The sequence below is a fragment of the Bidens hawaiensis genome, unplaced genomic scaffold (genome assembly GCF_021521415.1).
Source record: "Bidens hawaiensis isolate Kalapana, Puna unplaced genomic scaffold, B.hawaiensis_p1.1 tig00023874_1, whole genome shotgun sequence".
In the NCBI taxonomy this organism is placed as follows: domain Eukaryota; kingdom Viridiplantae; phylum Streptophyta; class Magnoliopsida; order Asterales; family Asteraceae; genus Bidens; species Bidens hawaiensis.
The window spans coordinates 43549-62505 of record NW_027493759.1 but is presented as its reverse complement, the minus strand read 5'-3'; the positions used below and the strand labels follow the sequence as shown (position 1 = coordinate 62505).

Sequence of the window (18957 nt, the reverse complement as noted above, 5' to 3'; positions counted from 1 at the left end):
TAAAAATCAATTAAGATGAACCAATATATAATGTGCTCGTGTTATGATAAATTATTATATAAATAAAGTATAGACTCACAGTGGTGTTCAAGAATCCTCAAATAGATACACAGTTTGATTAATCAGAATAAACTTTTGCCACTGATTTGCTTAAAGAACACATATAAAATTAACACAGTCGAAATAAAATAAAAGCTGATTGAAACCAAATCAAAATTTCTGCATATAATTATATAAAAATTCAAGAAGTTACTCAAATTTAAAAACTATAAAACTATTACATATTTCAAACAATATTAGTGTTACTTTAATCATTTAAATGTTGAAGAAAAGGAAGATTGTTGGCAATCATACCTTGAAACCAAAAGACGATGATCGATGATATTGAGGATTGTGACGAACAGTACCTATGTATAAAAAATTAGGGTTAATATTATAGTTCTAAAATTGAGGAGGATGATCCACAAAGATGATTAATACCTAATTTGTTGATGAAGATCGATTGAAACCAGAACACGATGATCGATATTGAAGATTGTGATGAACTGTACCTGTCAAACAAAATTAGGGTTAATATTTGTAGAAACATGAAATGAATCTGACCTGATCCATGACGATGTTCATCGGTTTTCGAGATGAACGAACCACGACTCGATCTTCTTCTCCGGTAGCTTGAGATCTGCAATGGCTTTTTGGGGGTGTGGAGGTGACTGCTAAGAAATCTCGAGGATCTCTTGTTTACAGACACAAAAATGGTTATGGTGGTGGCTCTTATTGAGAGCAACAACAACCCTTAATAAGGAGGTGGAGACCTCCTTATATAGGGAGCCTCATGGCCACCATCATGGTACCCTAATAGGCCTAGCCCAGTTAGGGTTACCTCCACAAAACCCCCTCAGCTCAATAATATTGTATTAGTTCATATAATAAAATAAGCCAAACATAATAAATTAAGGTCGTAAGCCGGGTTTAGTACCATACCCCTACAAGCCCCCCAAGTCCAGTGTTGCTCCTAGGCGTGCAAGCGTTTAGGTGGAGCGCTGGACTTCATAAGGTGTGTTAGGATATGAGGCGGTTTTTTTTTTCCTTTTCTTCGGCCTTGTCTTTATTGTCTTTGGGTTTTGAGAGGTTTTCTCCATGATGGTGACATGTTGTGATCCTTATGATAATGATGGTGCACTGGCATGAATAAGATATAGCACGCATCATAACAATAGTGGCGCGGGGCCTGTTAAAAGATAGAGTGCGCATATCGATAATAATGTAATGCAACTTGCGCGCGAGGCAGCTTACAAGCTATAAAAATAATGAAGCTTGCGCGCGAGGCGACTTACGAGCTATAAAAATAATGAAGCTTGCGCGCGAGGCGACTTATGAGCTATAAAAATAATGAAGCTTGCGCGCGAGGCGACTTACGAGCTATAAAATAATGAAGCATGCGCGAGTTGCGGCTTATGAGCTATAATATGACGATAATGACTGGCCCACAGGGCCTCTTCTACGCAGGATGACTATCCCAACTTGTTTTCAAAATAATAATGGAGGCACAAACGGCCAGATAATAATAATAATGTCATAGGTGCGACTCGTAGCCGAACCTGCAAAAACATATCAGCTAAAAATGGATGTATTACAAGGTTCCCATCCTCGGGAAAATTATGAGGTGTGCCCAACCTACGTTGGCGCGTGGCCTTTTGGGATATTATTAGGCTCCCGGACTTTATGTTTGGCGCGTGGCCATGTGGGATATTATTAGGCTCCCGACCTTTATGTTTGGCGCGTGGCCATGTGGGATATTATTAGGCTCCCGACCTTTGTGTTTGGCGCGTGGCCATGTGGGATATTATTAGGATTCCCAACCTTTAAGTTTGGCGCTATAGCCGTATGGGTTTATGAGGATTCCCAACCTTTAAGCATAGCGCGTAGCCGTATGGGTTTATGAGGATTCCCAACCTTTAAGCATAGCGCGTAGCCGTATGGTTTATGAGAATTCCCAAACCTATGCATTCGGCGCGTAGCCGTATGGGTTTATGAGGATTCCCAAACCTATGTATTCGGCGCGTAGCCGTATGGGTTTATGAGGATTCCCAAACCTATGTATTCGGCGCGTAGCCGTGTGTTCTGCATTAATATAAGCACAATTTTTTGTGCCATTTCATGCAAATCTTATATACTCATACTTTTCGTTTTGTTTTATTTTGATTGTTAAACCAAAATCAATATAGGCAAAAGGTTTGAGATTTTGTAAAAACTTGTGAAGTAATTCACTTACCTCACAAGATGTATGCGTTCTTTGGTGATCGGTGTTGGTCTGAGTGTTGATCTGCGGTGCTCCCATGCATGGAGGCGGAGTGGTGATCCGAGGTCGCGTATGCATGGCGGCGCATGCATGGCGAGGAGTGTTCCTCCGATGTGACATGCATGGCGGCGGAGTGGTGATCCGCGGGCGCGCATGCATAGCGGCTGAAAGTTGAGTGCGCATGCATGGCGGGAGTTGCACGCGCATGCATGGCGGGAGTTGAGCGCGCATGCATGGCGTGGCGGGAGTTGAGCGCGCATGCATGGCGGGAGTTGAGCGCGCATGCATGGCGGGAGTTGAGCGCGCATGCATGGCGGGAGTTAAGCGCATGTATGGCGAAGAGTTGAATGCACATGCATGGCGTTGGAATATTGATCCTCCGCGGTGCCCTTGCATGGCGGCGGAGTGTTGGTCCGCGGGCGCATGCATGGCGGTGTGTTGTGAAAATGAGTAAAGGACTTAGAATATATTTCTTGCTTGACCCCAACTGTGGAGGTGGTGTGGTATTTATAGTATTAGGGTTTCCAATGATTGGGCTCAGACCCAATCAGGGCCTTTTTGGCCTCCTCCTATTGCTTCGCGCCACGTGTACTTAGGACACCTGGTGCTTTTTCATTGATTATTCTCTGACCAAGGTATTTTACCTGACCCATGTGCCATCACGTGGTGGCACATGGGTTTTGCTGAGTTGTCCACCCTTCATTGGCAGCTGTCAACATCAGCACATTCTTTATTCCTTAAAAGATATCTTCTGGAAGGTTGTCTGATGAGTACAATCATGGTTGTCCTTATCCTGATTTGGATTAGATTTGTCTCATTTGTTGTGTTGTCCTTTATGCGCCTATCCCGGGGATGCGCAAGATCTTCTCTTTATTCTCACGCGCAGATGTTTTATGCGCAGATGTGATATGCGTGAGCATATGTGATGCGTGAGCATACGTGATGCGTGAGCATACGTGATGCGTGAGCATACGTGATGCGTGAGCATACGTGATGCGTGAGCATACGTGATGCGTGAGCATATGTGATATGCGCCACGCCTAGATGTGATATGCGTGAGCATACGTGATGCGTGAGAATACGTGATGCGTGAGCATACGTGATGCGTGAGCTTAAGTGATGCGTGAGCATACGTGATGCGTGAGCATACGTGATGCGTGAGCATATGTGATATGCGCCACGCGCATAGGTTTTGGCTTTGTCTTCATGACATCCTGATGCGTGAGCATATGTGATATGCGCCACGCGCATAGGTTTTGGCTTTGTCTTCATGACATCCTGATGCGTGAGCATATGTGATATGCGCCACGGGCATAGGTTTTGGCCTTGTGTCTTCATGACATCCTGATTTCAAGCCTCTTGTCTATATCTTGTGGGTTGACCCGCCCCGCTCGATGTTAAGGCGGGTGCATACCCCTTCAAGCCCCCCCAGTCTAATGTGTGTCTTGTCTCGCGCGAGCGAGGTAAGATAGGTATTAGACTTAATAGTTTGCTTTTTTAATAGGGCTTGTTTTTTTCTTTTTCTTTTCTTGTACGCGTGTTGCGCAAAATTCCATCCCTTTGGTTAAAACGAATCGTCAATGCATGTGGTTGGTTGGTGTTGACATGCATCGGAGATGGAGACGTTGTCAGACCTTCGGGTGCTCGGCGCCAGCGCGCGTGCGTGATGGCGCGCTGCTGCTTCATGGCGGTGGAACTCATGCATGGTGGCATGCACCATGGCGGCCAGATGGTTATCCGCGGTGGCGTGTACGCGTGGTGGCGCAATGACATTACGCGGTGGCGAGGTTCACTTGTCGTGGCGCGTATGAATGTTGACGGAATGTTAATCCGCGTCTGTGTGCATGTATGGTGGAAAAGTATTGAACCACGGTGGCGCATGCGTGGTGGCGATGTATCGAACCACGGTGGCGCATGCGTGATGGCGGTGTATCGAACCGCGATGGCGCATGCGTGATGGCGGTGTATCGAACCGCGGTGGCGCATGCGTGATGGCGGTGTATCGAACCGCGGTGGCGCATGCGTGTGCTTGTTGAATATAAGGTATGCTTACACATTGAAACTTGAACAAGGTTGTAAGGAAATTATTTTTACTTAATCCTTAACAGTTGTCATATTTCAAGTTATTTTGCGATATTCTGAATGTGCTGACACGTGCCTTGGCATTTCATTATTCCTCTTTTGCGCGACAGTATCGTGCATGTATTATAGGGAATTATGAATGAGTTTTTTAGCCTTTACGTGTCAGTATGTGTTACTTTGCCTATATCCATTATAATCCCATGCGTGGCCCCGACCTGAGACCTTAACAACTATGCTTTGGCATGTGTTTTGCCTTAGTTGTGCTTAGGTATTTTTATGGTCCAGCTGCGCAATACGTAGGATGGATGCTATGAGTAATTTGAGCTAAGGCTCATATTATTGGGCTAAGACCCTGACGTTTTAGAGTTAAAACTCTTCAACGCGTCTGAGCTTGGAGCTCGCGCATGTATGTTTTACTTCGTTTTATTATTAGTTTGATGTCAATACAATGTTGTCATATTGCTTAAAATTAATAAAGGGAAGTGTGAAACATGTATGCAAAAGGTAATAGAGCGCATATTAGTTTGGTGAGGGGAGTCCATATTCTTGGTAAAGGTCTGTTAGGCTCTCCGTCGCCTTCCTTCTTGTCATCTTCTCCGTGATTAAGAATGTCTTTTTGGGGTTGGGCGCGCACGCATGGCGGGAGTTGAGCGCGCATGCATGGCGGGAGTTGTTTCGCAGGGCGCCTGTTCATAGCGGCGGAATACATCATCCGAGGCGGCGCGCATGCATGATGGCGGGTTGTTGATCCGCAGGGTTGCGCACGCAAGGCGTCGGAGTGTTCCTCCAATGCGGCTTCCTCCGAGGCGGCGCATGCATGGCGAGGAGTGTTCCTCCGATGTGACATGCATGGCGGCGGAGTGGTGATCCGCGGGCGCGCATGCATAGCGGCTGAAAGTTGAGCGCGCATGCATGACGGAGAGTTGAGTGCGCATGCATGGCGAAGAGTTGAATGCACATGCATGGCGTTGGAATCTTTTGTAGGTGGTGGTGTTGATCCGCGGCTGCACGCATGCATGGCTGCGGAATCTTGATCCTCGGCAGTGCGCATGCATGGCGGCGGAGTGGTGACTCGCGGGCGCGCATACATGGCGGTGAAGTCTTCTGCGCAAAACCAAAGGCATGGAGTTGTCTTCCGACCCGCATGTGGGTTTTTGCGGACGCGCATGCATGGCGGTGGAGTCTTCTGCGCCAAAGGCATGGAGTCGTCTTCCAACCCACATGTTGGTTTTTGCGGGAGCGCAGGCATGGCGGCGGAGTGATGACTCGCGGGCGTGCATGCACGGCGTCGAGAGTCTTGTTCGCTAGATCTATAACCTAGATCTAGATCTGTAAACCAGATCTAGATAGATCTGAAGCTCGGAGTGGAGAGAATTTAAAACCATCACAGATCCGGAGGCTTGACCGTCCAAATCAGATAGTTTTTTTTTGGATCTACAAATCTTTTTCAGCTTCATTTTTGCACAGATTTGGAAGCATCTTTTAGATCTATGGATCTTTTTGAACTTTAATAGAACAAATCTTGAAGCATTTTTCTGTAAACTTCCAGATTTGGATTTTCTTGGACGAACAGATCTGAACCGAGACGAAAATCGAAGGGTAGCTCGTTGCCGTCCCACGGATGGCGCCAATGTAGAAACATGAAATGAATCTGACCTGATCCATGACGATGTTCCTCGGTTTTCGAGATGAACGAACCACGACTCGATCTTCTTCTCCAGTAGCTTGAGATCTGCAATGGCTTTTTGGGGGTGTGGAGGTGACTGCTAAGAAATCTCGAGGATCTCTTGTTTACAGACACAAAAATGGTTATGGTGGTGGCTCTTATTGAGAGCAACAACAACCCTTAATAAGGAGGTGGAGACCTCCTTATATAAGGAGCCTCATGGCCACCATCATGGTACCCTAATGGGCCTAGCCCAGTTAGGGTTACCTCCACAAAACCCCCTCAGCCCAATAATATTGTATTAGTCCATATAATAAAATAAGCCAAACATAATAAATTAAGGTCGTAAGCCGGGTTTAGTACCATACCCCTACAATATTATAGTTCTAAAATTGAAGAGAGGCGATCCAATGAGATGGTTAATACATAATTTGTTGATGAAGATCGAAGACTATTGATCGGCAACAGATGAAGTTTTGAGAGATCTAGGGTTTCTTCACAAAGGGTAAACTGCAATCGAATAGGTTTGAGGATTACCTTTAACGTTGAATAGGGATCGGTTTCAAAGCATTTGGACTTTTCAGTAGAATAGTAGGTGAGTGATTGGTACAGCGCCAAGATGATTTTGAAAATGAAAATTGTAGGCAAAAAATATGAAGTGTCAGTTTTACTTTTTGTTCGTTTTACATCAAAGTCAAATTATCTCACATTTTGAAACCAATGCTTGTTTTAATGAAAACAAAAGGCTTAAGGGTCGTTTGGTTCGTAGAAATTTAAGAGAACTCTAAATGAAAATGAAAATATTTCCATCAAATTAAAATAGTGTTTGGTTATGTTACAAAGAATTGTAATTGGAATTAATTCCTTTACTCAATGGAATTTAAGACCCCTTGAACTGTTTTGAAAGCTAATGAATTATATGACCAAAAAAAAATCCTAAATGTATTTTTGTGACATTATAAATTTTATTGTAGCTTTCAATGATGTTTCTTTATGATAACGTCTTGCTATCTATTTTTTTTTTCTTTTTGTCATAAAGGGTTTCAAGAAGGTTAGTTGGGAGAACATGAATATTCTAATGGATGGTTTAAAAAAGGAAGATATGATTTGCTAGGTAACATTAAGAGGAGAATGAAACATCTACGACTAATGGGAGTTACAAATGTTCCACAATCGGCATTAGAAACGTTCAACAATCGGTTGAACAATACAACAAGCTCAAGAGAATAATATTATTTGGTTATTTGATTACGAAGAACAAATGAAAAGTTCAATGCATGAGTTTAAGGATGCAGTTGTCAACATGGCTAAGAGCATTCTCATCCAACCCCTCATTTAATGTGAGGGGTGTTTTTATAATTTAGAGAGTGATTTAAGGTGTTGTGAGTGAATAGTTTTTGTATTTTATAAAAAGTTGTGATTTTTCTGTATATTTGAAAAGTTACTGTTCATCCCATATAATTTATTAATATATTTTGAGAGTGGTTGTGAGTGAAGGAAAAAGAAAATGTAATGATAAAAGGTATAAAAAGTATTATTTAATTGAAATAGAGAGAGAAAATGTAATGAGTTTTAGGTGTTGTTTGTGTAACACCTCGGCTAAAGCGGAAATGCATGAGTGTGACGTACAGATTGCTCAAACATACGTGACACTATTAGGTGACCATAATAACATTATTTCATTTAAATCTTCATGTAACACAAGTTTATAAAATATTACAAGTTGTAACAAATAAATAAACAAATGATAAGTTGTTCTTTTAATTTCCTATAGGCATGCTATGTGTTTTCTAACTTTCATCCTCGAATCTTTACACCTGTAACATATGTATAAACTAAAGTCAGCTATGAACATAGCTGGTGAGATTCCCACAGTTTGATATAATACGTAAAAATCATACAATTCCATGCAACTTGTGAAATGAGCACATAAGGGTTCTTCACACTCGATGCAATGGACCTGAGTGTAAAGAACAAATGAAGGTCCTTTCCAGTTGGGGCTACCAACGTACTCGGATATGGGGTCCCTTTTCCACTCGATACAAATGGATCTGAGTGCAAAGGGGGGCGTATGATCATACTTATTGAGGCAACCACTGAGCAAGTAATCAAGTAAACACACAAGTCCATGTAATGAATTGTAGTTTGTAAGCAATATCGTAAATACTTGAAGTTTTGTAGGATACATATGCTACCCCCAGAAGTAATAAAAATGTTAAAAAAGGGGTGTGAGAAACTCACCTCGAAAGCGAAGATAAATATCGTAATATAAACCGCAGACATGATAACGAAACCAAAGCAACTGAAAATGCATTAAAGAATCCAAAACGATTGAACTTCTCGAACTATAATTAAAACAAAAGCAAGGTCTAACTATCGGGATAAAAGTTATAAATATTTAGTTAACGGGATTTTAAATTATTCTAATGTATTTTATTAGCATTTTATGGTATTATAGTATTTTTTAAGTTTTAACGAATTTTAATTGGTAATCATATCTCGAATGATATTTATGTTAACGACTTAAGGTTAAAGAAATTTAAAAGCTAAGAAAAGCATAAAGCTACCTTTAATGGTTTAATGAATTATAAGCTAATGAATTAATGTTTGATGAATTAATATTACCGAACTAAAGTTTAACGGGCGAATTAATATTAGCGAGTTTTAAAGTTATAACGATTTATTCTAATGACCAAAGTACAGTAGAAACTCGATAAATTAATACTCGATTATTTAATAAACTCTCTAAGATAATATTTTTTGCCGGTCCCAATTCGAGGATAGGGTGCTAAATTAATAATTCGCTAAAATTATAAGATAATACATTTTTGATAATTTCTTTAGATCCCATATAAAATATAAATTAATAATTCCTTATATATAGCATATTACATGAATGATTTATGAAGGTTTCTTGAAAAATGACTCAATTGTCTTTTGTTTTTTGTTGAAATCAAGTTCCCCTTGAATCTCGTCTCTAATTTTCCTTAGCATGGTAAGAACTTCTGGTGTTGTTTTCTCATAGCTCAACAAGAAATTGTTCGCGAATGGGGCTCCATTGTAGAACTTTCATCATCTTCTTCATCGATATCATCTTTATTAATTCCAATAACACTTTCAATAATTTCTTCATCAGTCAACAACTGTGCAACTACATTTTCTTCTGGGTGAGTCAGAACATTCTGCTATAAATTAATATATAAATTAATAATTATTAATTTATTGATTAATTAATAACTTTTTTAATTAATAAATTTTGGTAGTCCCAAATGTATTATTTTATAGAGTTTATACTGTAATGAGGTTCAAAACATTTATTAAGTGGGATTTGAAAGATAAAAGCTTATTTTAATATTATACTTTTAACACTAACGGGAGAGTTGCGATATTACGTTATACGGATTTTAAATGAGAATTTATATCGAACAATATAACTAAGTTATTTAAATAAAGTTAACGTATTAAAAGCTAACGAAACTAATATTGAAGTTAACAAACTATATTATTTAAATATTATTCCAACTAATTAATTATTACTAAGTGAATCTTATTATCTTTACGAAGTACCGGTTTTAATGACATAGTTTTATTTCGTAAACAATTACGTTAGCGTTTTATAAATATTAACGGAAAGGTATATGATATTATATTAATGGGTTCTCGCGAAAGTTTAAAAAATATGAAAGTTCGGTTTTAGGAGAGGAAAAGATAAAATAAGTTTTGTGATTCAAGAAAACATGATTTAAAATGATTTTATTTGAATTTGTACCTAATTAATTTGGTAAAACAAATAAAGGAAAATGGTTTTAAAAAATACCATGTACCAGCTCTGACCGGGTTCGAACCCGAGTCCCTTAGTTTACAACAAAATGACTTAACCACCGAGCCAATCCATTGAGTTGTTACCAATACAGAATTCATTTTATTTATACATAAATCCCTAAGTTCATCTTCCCCACTCAAGAACCCTACGATTTCTAATATGATGATTCGATCAATGATTGATGACATTGAGTTAGGGGTTTTCTTAATAGATGAATAAAGAATTAAAACAATGTAATAATTATCTGTTATCGGGTTTGATTGACAAGGGATTGAGCTTCGCCGGGGACGGATCTTTGAAGGATCAAACCGAGTTGTTTAAAAGATTGGTAGTGTAAACGGGTGTTGTGGTTATTTTTATTTGTTGTTTAGGAACCTATTTATAGGTTTAATTGTAACGAATATTGTTAGCTGGTCGTTAATGGAGTTTTTATTATATTCCGATGATTACGGCTTCCATTATGCACGGGTTGACTGGTCTATCACGTTATTATCGTCGATTACTGTTTTTCGTTGAAATCTAAGGCAATCACACTAATTTAACGGGTCAAACACACTATAAATGGGCCTGTTTGGGACCTCGCCGGAGTTTAAGGTCGCCGGAAAAACGCGAGAAGGGGGGTGGCGGCTGGGGAATTGAGTAAAATAATATCATTTAAACATATTTTACACTACTGGTCCTTCATTTTTCATGTTATCTTAAAAACATAATTTAAATTGTAATTACAATTGTAACCTTGTACTTTCAATTGTTTTATAAACGAAATAAATTAATATATATGGATGGTTTTCAAATTATACCCGGAGTTTCGTTTATTGATTGAGAACAATATAAGATGAACGAACGATGATCATAAATCTTAGGGGTATGATATTAATAATAAACGATGAACAAAAATACGGGTCGGTCCAACAAATATGAATAAACATTAACGAATATCAAACGAAACTTGAGAAACAAAAATCAAAAATTCGAAACGGGTCGGGTTTTCGGGTTTGAAAAGTAACGAATGTTACAGTTTGTTTTTTTAAGACAAAAACTGTCTGCAATCTGATTTCATGTCTGCAACTGAAGATGTGGTCTGAAGGTCTGCAATCTGAAAATATAATACTGTTTGTTTTATAAACTGGGTATCGTCTGCATAAGCTGAAAGTTAGTTACCTATCATACATATCACAGTAGATAGAAGACATTTAACGTCTGTAGACTAGTAAAATAGTTGGTGGTGGGCGGTGGACAGTGGTGGTGGCGGACGGTGGGTGGTGGTGCTGGTGGACGGAGATGGTGGTGGGTGGTGGACGGTGTTGGTGGCGGATGGTAGGTGGTGGTGGTGGCGGACGGTGGGTGGTGGTGGTGATGGACGACGATGGTGGTGGGTGGTCGACGGTGTTGGTGGCGGATGGTAGGTGGTGGTGGTGATGGGTGGTGGCGGACGGTGGTTGGTGGTAGTGGACGATGGTTGTGGCCGACGGGTGGGTGGTGATGGTGATGGTGATGGATGGTGGTGGTGGTGGTGATGGACGGTGGTGGTGGGTGGTGGATGGTGGTAGTGGACGGTGGGTGATGGCGGTGATGGACGGTGGTGGTGGCGGACGGTGGGTGGTGGTGGTGGCGGGTGCATGATGGGTGTTGGTGTTGGACATTGGGTGTTGGTAGGATGTTAAGAAGTGTGAAGATGTGTGAAGAAGTTAAACAATAGCTTCTTTTTTAAGACCATAAAAACAGTTTGCATATCTTATTTAAAAAAAAAAACAAATAGTCTTCAGAAGCTTATGTCTGCGCGCCCGCAGACATATGCCTCCTGCAGATGTTTTAAGCAAAAACAAATACCATCTTAGTGTAATTTTTGGTTTAGGGATAAGGGGTGGGATGAGAATGCTCTAACATCGTTGAAAATATGATACAAACTAGTAATGAAGAGCTTGAAAACGTTCATAAAGCAAATATTGAAATCGAAAAAAATATCAAAGGTAACTCAACAGTCAACTTTTTGTTAATTTTTGCATTATCATAAAAGATCATTTCAGCTGATAACTCGTTTATTCTTTAGTGATCGATGAGTCAAACTATCTTTATTTCTAACTAGTATTTTACCCGGGCATGTTGGTAAAACTTGGGTGTTGGTAAAACCCAAGCATTGTAGGTCTCTGCTTTGAGACGGTAAGTCGACACGAATTCAGTCAGTTTTGGCTATGTGCGTTATGGCATCAGAACTAAAACGAAAACAATTTAAAAACTAAGGTGGACCAATGGAGTGTCGTTAATCACTTAAGCTTGCACTTTGGTAAACCTCGAGTGTTGTCGATCTCGGGTGATGAGTCTACACAAATTCGGTTGGTATCCGTCACGTTCCTTACGATACCGGAACTAAAAAAACAATAATACAATTGGTATCCTGTCTGTTTTCTTTACTGTACCGATGCTAAAACAAAATACGATGATTGTACGCAAACTCGATCGGTTTCACTTAACAACACAACTATCCAGTCCCCGTTAAAGTTAATGTTGAAAGACAAACCATTTTATCATACACAAAAACATAAATTACACAATTAAAAAACAAAAGAATGACTTGCTAGATCTTGGATTCAAACTTGGGTTGCAAACCGGCACAAAGAGTTTTACTTACCAACACAACCACCCAACCAACATCTACACATGCGCTATCTACCAAAGCCATTAATACATATACAAAAACAAAAAGAACCCACTTTTGTGGCACCAAAGTTCTCATTTATACTAATTCGATAATGTGTGAAACAGTATGCACTAGTACGCAAGAATAGCTTTAGAACTATATATATTGTCATTATAATATACTTTTTAATAACATTTAATACATTGATTTTTTAAAAGTAAAATATAAAGAAATTTGTGTTTCTGAGTTGATATGGTGTAACTACCAATATTAACAATTGTTGTTTTCATATGAACCTTCTTTAAACTAATTAACTAAGCTGACAATTATGGAAAATCTATATTACAGCATAGTACTTTTCATATCTAACTAAATAAGATTGCTGTATCATCTGTTGATGATATTATAGGTAATGCAAAGAGACAAATGGAAGATAGTGAAGTTGAGACTACATTGAGAGTGGACAATAACTTGGGAGCACCATCTTGTTTTCAGGATTTGGGGATTGATCCTCAAGTGTTGAAAAAGTTCATGAAGGATGACTCAGGGCTTGAATGATACTTCATGTTATGGATTAATTAATGAGTCATTTTATGTATATTTGGAGGAGTGATATGTTAGGAGTGAGGGACCTCTTAAGGGGTGTTTGGGATTACTTATTTTCACCAACTTATGCATTATTAACATTTTGAAAAACAATAAGGTGTTTGGGATTGTTTATATTGTGAGAGAAAAAGTTTCATAAGTTACAATATTGTAACTTATTAACTTAATGAAAAGTTATAAGGAGGTAAAATAAGGAATCCCAAACACCCCCTAAAATTTAAGAGGTACCACTCCTGTTACATCTTATACAAGTAATAATGCATAGAAGTTTAAGAATATAGGGATAATATAGTCTTTACACATTTAAAAATGATTTACAATAATGGCTCTTCAACTTCAATCAAATTTTGTTAATTTATTAAATAGTTACACATTTTCACCTTTAAACTAACTACCCTCACGATTTTTAACGGCCATAACTTTTTCACACGCTAATATTTTTTCTAAAAAAAATTACACCATAAAAACATGCATTTTATTCTCTTTAATTTGATTATGGTATTACCATAGTTAATTATTTTTTTAAAAAACTAACATGTTACGTGATTTCCAGTTATTGCCAGCAACGGGTCGGGTAGGTTTGGCTAATGGTGTCGAAACGAGTTAGGGTTGGAACAGGTTAATACAAAAAAGGTTAATTTAGTTCGTTTTGGGATGGGTTTAGATCGAAAGGGTCATGTCAAAACGGGCTTCGGGTTAAAACATTTTCCGGTCGGAACATGTCCGTCAAAACGGATTGAATTAAAAAGTAGTTTATTTGAAATTACTGTACATTTCATTGCTGTTTCTTGATTGTTGTCACCTGTTAAGCGCGCTCAAGCATCATTTACGCGGATGGCATTGTTAATACGTATTGGATTGCTCACGTGCCATTACGAGGTTACAAATGTACTAACACTGATTGCGTTTGCTCATACACCGCTGCATCGCGCATACACCTTGCTAGTGTATAAAGTATAGAAATTCTATACTTGGTTAGCGACTTAGGGTGTTTGGATTGCAATTTTAATGTAGTAAGTACGTAAGGAGTGCATGTCTATATATATATGTAACTAAAGTTATCTAGAAACGTTTTTATTTGTCTCGACTTCCTTACATGCTTTCATAATCGAACTTATTAGGCCCAAAAAAGTTAAAAACATAAAGGAAAAAAAAAAAGGCTTGGTTTATTATAAAGTAATTGTTATTATCTTTGATCTTAATAATATTAGATAAAAAAAAGAGACAACTTCGTATAATAGTAACCAAGTTTCAAGTTTGTTCCAGTTAAGTCACTTATATTTTATTTTGTCTCAATTAGGTCATTTAACTTTTAATTTTGTCTTAATTAGGTCACTCAACTTTCAGTGTGTTTCATTTAGGTCACTCAACTTTCAATTTTAGCTCAATTAGGTCACTCAACTTTCAATAAATGTTCTAATACTATATTTTTTACCTTCGTATTATATGTTCATAAATAAATTAAACGTCATTAAAACCAATATTTTTTTTATTTTTTATTAGTAAATATATCACTTACTATGATATGGTAGTTGTCCCTCTCGTTTTAGAACACAAATTGAAATTTAAGTGACCTAATTGAGACAAACTGAAATTTGAGTGACCTGATTGGAACAAAACAAAATGTGAGTGATTTAATTGAAATAAACTTGAAACTTGGTTACTATTCTATAGTTTTTTCCCTAAAAAAACCTTTCTTGAAAGAAACTATAAAACATACAAACATATAGACAACACATATACGACCACTCAATGTGTCAGAGAAGTGGAAGTTGTGCCATGACGACCATTCCAAGGAATGAAGCCTCGCTCTATTTGTCACCTATAAGAACAAGAGGGTTTTGATATCCTCAATTACCTTGGACAAAAACAATGGTATGTTGTTGGCAACACTTTCCTTCTCGAGTTTTCCAAAGGCATCAAAATGATGTTATTACCATCATTTGCAACGAATTCTAGTTCAAAGTGGAATTGAAAGTTCACTTAACATTTCAAGAAGTCGATCCAAATCTCAAGGTTGGCTGTTGGCCTTTTCCACCAAGACCATATAAGTTTCAATGTTTCTTATCAAGATCATAATCGGTGAGAGTATGTGTTGATTTTGTAGTCAAACCATTTGTTACGCAATTGATTGATGAAACATTCAACCCCCCCCCCCCCCCCCCATCCCACCTTTTTTCCCTTGACAAAGCTTCTCTTGTAGGAATCTTGCTTATCTCGACTCGCAAACACTTTTGTAATTATATTTTTTTGTGTTTTTTATATTTTCCATTTTTCTGAATATACTCTTGCAATTTCCAATCATATTTCAAGGTTTTTAGTATTATCGAAAAGAAATAAATTCATATTACGCATTTGCTCAATCGACTCCAGATTATATCTACTTTGTTTCTAAAACAATCTTTTGATTTTTGTGATAAATGGATTAAACGAGTCGTTTTCAGGTCGACCATAATTTTTGTGGGTACAACTGATATATTTGACATGAATAAAGTGATATAGGCCATCCATTGGCGAAGAGCTGGTGCCAGTGAATAAAAAGTTTACTGGTATGTGGAAGAATGTCTCCAAGGTGGTGAACAAACTAAAAGTGGCAAGCAGCAAATTGGAGGACCTCATTAAAGGAAAGTTAGGAGACGATAAGGCTTTAAGTTTTTGGTCCGGTAATTGGACGAAGTGGTAGGATTAGTTCGATCCTGCCAAATTTGTTCAAGCTTGAGAAGTTTAAAAGATGCACAGCTAGTGACCGATTTTGGAAGTTTGGTCACAATTTTGTTTGGGCTAGGGAGGGGTTAAGGAACCCCGCGATGCGTGTTGAAAGGGCCGAATGGGAGCAGTGTTTTCAGCTTATGATTGTTGTTGTCCAGTCGGAGAGCCTGGACTCATGGGAGTGGCTTGGAGATAAGTCAGGAATTTTTACAGTTAATTCGGTTAAGAAGCTTTTAGTGAAAGGCAAATATTTTAGTAATAATTAGGTTATGAAATGGTGTAAGTTGGTCCTAGATAAATGTAATATCCATGCTTGGAGGGCAGAACTGAACCGAGTCCCAACTTGGGAGACCTTAAACAGAAGAATAATCCAAGGCGTGAGGAGTTTATGCCTTCTTTGTGAGTTTGGGCTACAATTGACCACATAACGACAGGTTTTATGGTGGCCGCGATGGTGTGGGATTGTGTTAGTCGTTGGTGCAAGGTCCGTCTATCTTTGGTTTTTCGGTTAGAGATGTCTTGGAGTTTTTAAAGTCAGCGAGGTTTCGAGATAAGGAGAAGGAGGTGCTTTACAGGATTGTGTTAATTGCTTGTTGGAACATCTGGTAGGCAGGGAATGAAACATTTTTTTAAAAATAAGGAGATCAAGATCGATTCAATAATTGAGGATATCAAATCTTTAGGTTTTCTTTAGTATAACCTAGATTGAACAAGGACCAAATCAATTGGTCAAATTGATGTGGTTGTGTTGTTTCTTGGGTCTGACAGTTCTCCGGCTTGTGAAGGATGCTTGTTAGACGCTTTTATCGGTTGTTTATGAAAAGTATACTTTTCTTCGGAAAGAAAAAGTAAATGAGTTGAGTTTGACGAGGCAAACTTAAGATGTAAGTTAGTTATATCAAGTTAGTGAGGGTGGGTAAATTAAATTTGTGACTGGGTGTTGTCCATAATAACGATATTATTAATTAATATTCTGTCGACAGCTTGTAATGGTGTGTAACGTTACAGCTGTCTGTCGGTGCACTCTTTACATATCCACACTAGTATCTATAATCAACACACATCAATTACAGAACCAAGCAATTGCCGATTCACTCATTTCTTTCCAGAAACCCTAACACCAAATCAATGCAGTTTAACTGATTCATCCATCATCTCTGTTTGTTTCTTCTTTATTCAATTGTAATAAAAAGATGCAGGCAAATGCTGGATTGGTGGCTGGATCTCACAAGAGGAATGAGCTCGTCAGAATTCGACACGATTCCGATGGAGCGGTATCTGTTTTTCACCTCTTCGATCTCATATTATTTTCTGTAGATCTAATTCCGATAGTAATTTCATTCAGATTTAGGGTTTTGACTGAGAGCTTTTGATAATTGTGCTCAGATTTGGTGTTTATGGCTAATTATATGATTCAATAATCACCTTCTCACATTGTTTATGGGTGATATGTTTTGTTAATTGTATTAATAATAGAAGATACAGAGATGTACTTTAGTCTGAATATTATTCTCATAGATCGTTGTAAATCTCTTTCATCGATAAACTAGATCGTATTGTGTTATAAATAGTGGTGGTTACTGGTAAATAATATCCAAGGCACGTTTTCAGTAATATCTTTACATGTGATTCAGTATTCACTTTGGCACATTGTTTATGAGTGAGAGGTTTAGATAATTGTGCTCATATCTGGTGTTTTTGGTGAAGTTGCTCTAATCAATAATCATGTGATTCAATAATCACTTTGACACATTGTTTATAATTCTTCATTTGGTGCATTTATTCAATAATCACTTTGGAGCATTGTTTATAATTCCTCTTTTTATGCATTGGTAACACAGCCGAAGCCATTGAAGAACCTGAATGGGCAAATATGCCAGATTTGTGGTGACACAGTAGGTCTCACTGAAACTGGTGACATATTTGTTGCTTGCAATGAGTGTGCATTCCCAGTATGCAGGCCGTGTTATGAGTATGAGAGGAGAGATGGAAACCAATCCTGCCCTCAATGCAAGACTAGATATAAAAGACACAAAGGTTATGTAACTCTTCATCAAGAAGTTGCTTTTGTGTTGACTTTGGTCAATGGTTGAGTTGAAGTTTTGAAATATGTAAATGTGGTTTTCAGGGAGTCCTCGGGTTGATGGTGATGAGGATGAAGAAGATGATGATGACTTGGAAAACGAGTTCAGTTATTCTCAAGGAAATAATAAAGGTAGACGCCAGTGGAATGGGGATGATGCTGACCTTTCTTCATCCGCTAGACATGATCCGGTTCCACTTCTCACTAATGGCCAACAAGTGAGTGATGACCCATATATAACTTATCAGATGCAATATAAAAAATTTCAGTTTAAAACATTATAAAAGGGAAAACCACCTCCTAAATCATTCTACATTGTAACTAAAATAATATAGTTTTTCACTTTTTTGTAGTGATATTTGAGACACTAGCTATTTATTAAAGGGTAAACCTCACACAACAGTAACCAATATTTCCGAGTGTTTCACTAAGATCACTAAAAGATTCATTTTTTGTCATCTAAAGTCACACAACTTTCTTTAGGTGAGGTGTACTAATCTTGTGTCATTTTTTTTATAAATGTCAGAACTTTTTAAAATTAAGCAAAACGAATGAAACTTATATGAATCTTAATTACGCTCTGCTCTCGTGTTTAATAAGTAGACTTACCGGTTTCAGGTATCTGGTGAAATTCCAAGTATTAGAGATAATTCGTCTGTAAGAAGTACATCGGGCCCGCTAGGTCCTGGTGATAAGCAACTTCCATACATCGACCCCCGACAACCAGGTGCCTTGATAACTAGTCAAAAAATACTATATTTTAAGTAGTAGTAGTTTTAAAATTTATTTCATGTGTTTGTATATATTTGAGTTAATAGTTTATGTTGTGTATTCTTGTAGTTCCTGTACGAATCATTGACCCAACAAAAGACTTAAATGCTTACGGGCTTGGTAATGTTGACTGGAAAGAAAGGGTGGAAGGGTGGAAGCTAAAACAGGAGAAAAATATTATGCAAATGACAAACAGATATGGTGGTGATGGAAAAGGAGGCGATGAGATTGAACGGACCGGATCAAATGGAGAAGAATTGCAAATGTAAGGATCTTTCAG

General features: G+C 38.2%; 1 pseudogene across 1 annotated transcript in view; it reads left to right on the top strand.

Annotated features, from left to right (window-relative positions):
* LOC143568289 (cellulose synthase A catalytic subunit 1 [UDP-forming]-like) overlaps positions 1–18957 on the top strand; it is a 209075-nt pseudogene that overhangs the window by 184255 nt on the left and 5863 nt on the right. The window contains exons 2-6 of the transcript XR_013141556.1: positions 17013–17097; positions 17665–17860; positions 17952–18124; positions 18525–18633; positions 18747–18942. The product of XR_013141556.1 is annotated as a cellulose synthase A catalytic subunit 1 [UDP-forming]-like (transcript). The remainder of the gene's footprint in view (positions 1–17012; positions 17098–17664; positions 17861–17951; positions 18125–18524; positions 18634–18746; positions 18943–18957) is intronic.